Here is a 2,115-nt window from a genome sequence, read left to right on the forward strand (position 1 = left end):
TGAAATCTTTTGTGCTAGCAATGGCATTTGGAGGCAAAGGACAACCCCAAGGACACCTCAACAAAATGGGATTTTGGAAAGGATGAACAGGACAATCATGGAACGAGCACGAAGCATGCGGCTACATGTAGGCCTACCTCTTGAGCTTTGGGCAGAAGCTGTAAGTACCTCTATGTACTTAATCAATCGGTCACCCTCAATGGAATTGGACGGGGGAGTTCCAGAAGAGGCATGGACAGGTAAACCGGTGAATTATGCATTTCTCAAAGTATTTGGGTGTGAGGCTTTCATGCACATAGATAGAAGCCTAAGATCAAAGTTAGATGCAAAGTCCAAAAAGTGTTTCTTCATTGGCTATGGAGAAGGAGACTTTGGGTATCGCCTATAGAATCCTGAAGATGGTAAAATCTTAAGGAGTAGGGATGTAATTTTTAACGAACAAAATATGTACAAAGATTACTTGGAAAGAAAACAAACAAAAGAAACAGGTGATGAGTACATGGAGCTTGAGGACAGTGAAGACTCAAGGACTGCAAACGGTGACAATGTGCAACAACGTCAACCAAATGAGGAGCCTCAACCTATTCCCCGAAGATCTACAAGAGCAAGTAGACCTCCAGAAAGGTTTGTTCCTTCCTTCAACCATCTCTTGATCTCAAATTCTGGAGAGCCGGAATCATATGAAGAAGCTATGCAACATGAATCCAAAGAAGAATGGACGAAGAGCATGCAAGTGGAGATGGACTCACTACATCGCAACCAAACATGGGAGTTGGTTGAGTTGCCTAAAGGTAAGCGGGCACTTCAAAACAAATGGGTGTACAAGCTAAAGGAAGAAGAAGGTGGGAAGAAAAGGTACAAGTCTAAGCTTGTGGTAAAAGTTTTTTCTCAAAAGAAAGGTATTGACTTCAATGAAATATTTTCTCCTGTTGTAAAAATGAACTCAATTAGGCTTGTCTTAAGCCTTGTGGCTGCTCATGATCTAAATCTCGAGCAAATGGATGTAAATACGGCATTCCCTCACGGTGACTTAGAGGAGGAAATCTACATGCTTCAACCAAAGGGGTATGAAGTAAAAGGTAAGGAGAAAATGGTTTGTAGATTAAAGAAGAGCTTGTATGGTTTAAAGCAAGCATCAATACAATGGTACTTGAAGTTTGATCGATGGATGTTGGATCATGGATTCACAAGATGCAACTCGGATCACTGCGTCTACACGGAGAATTTGGGAGATGGGAAATTCATCATCCTAATGTTGTATGTTGATGACATGTTGATTACAAGTGCTAACATGCAGGACATCAAAGACCTAAAAGAGAAGCTGTCCAAATCTTTTTCAATGAAAGATTTAGGTGCTGCAAAGAGGATACTTGGTATGAAAATATCAAGGGGCAGGACGAAGAAGACAATAAAGCTATCTCAAGAAGATTACATCAAGAAGGTACTACAAAGGTTTGCAATGCAAAATGCAAAACCAGTTTCCACACCTTTGGCTGGTCATTTTAAACTAACGAAGGATATGTGTCCAAATACACAAGAGGAGATAGCCTATATGTCTAAAGCTCCATATGCTGCAGCGGTAGGTTCTCTAATGTATGCTATGGTCTGGACAAGGCCAGACATTGCACATGCAGTGGGAGTTGTGAGTAGGTTCATGGACAACCCAGGTAAAGAGCATTGGCAAGCTGTGAAGTGGATACTTAGGTATCTAAAAGGGACAACAACAAATGCTTTGTATTTTGGAGGAACTGATATTTTTCTAGAAGGGTATGCTGATGCAGATATGGCAGGTGACAAAGATACTCGAAGGAGCACTACTGGCTATGTGTTCACGGTTGGAGGCACAGCAGTAAGCTGGGCTTCAAAGCTGGAGAAAGTGGTTTCACTTTCTACCACGGAAGCAGAGTATATAGCAATGACGAAGGCAAGCAAAGAAATTCTGTGGCTTCAGAGATTCTTAGAAGAGCTTGGATTCAAACAAAACAATTGTGTCTTGTACAGTGATAGCCAAAGCGCTATCCATCTTGCAAAGAGCTCAGCCTTTCATTCAAGGACAAAGCACATTGAGGTGAGATATCACTTCATACGTACTCTTTTGGAAGAGGGACAAGTAAA

This window comes from Adiantum capillus-veneris, chromosome 19 (assembly GCF_014529385.1).
Source record: "Adiantum capillus-veneris isolate H3 chromosome 19, ASM1452938v2, whole genome shotgun sequence".
NCBI lineage: Eukaryota > Viridiplantae > Streptophyta > Polypodiopsida > Polypodiales > Pteridaceae > Adiantum > Adiantum capillus-veneris.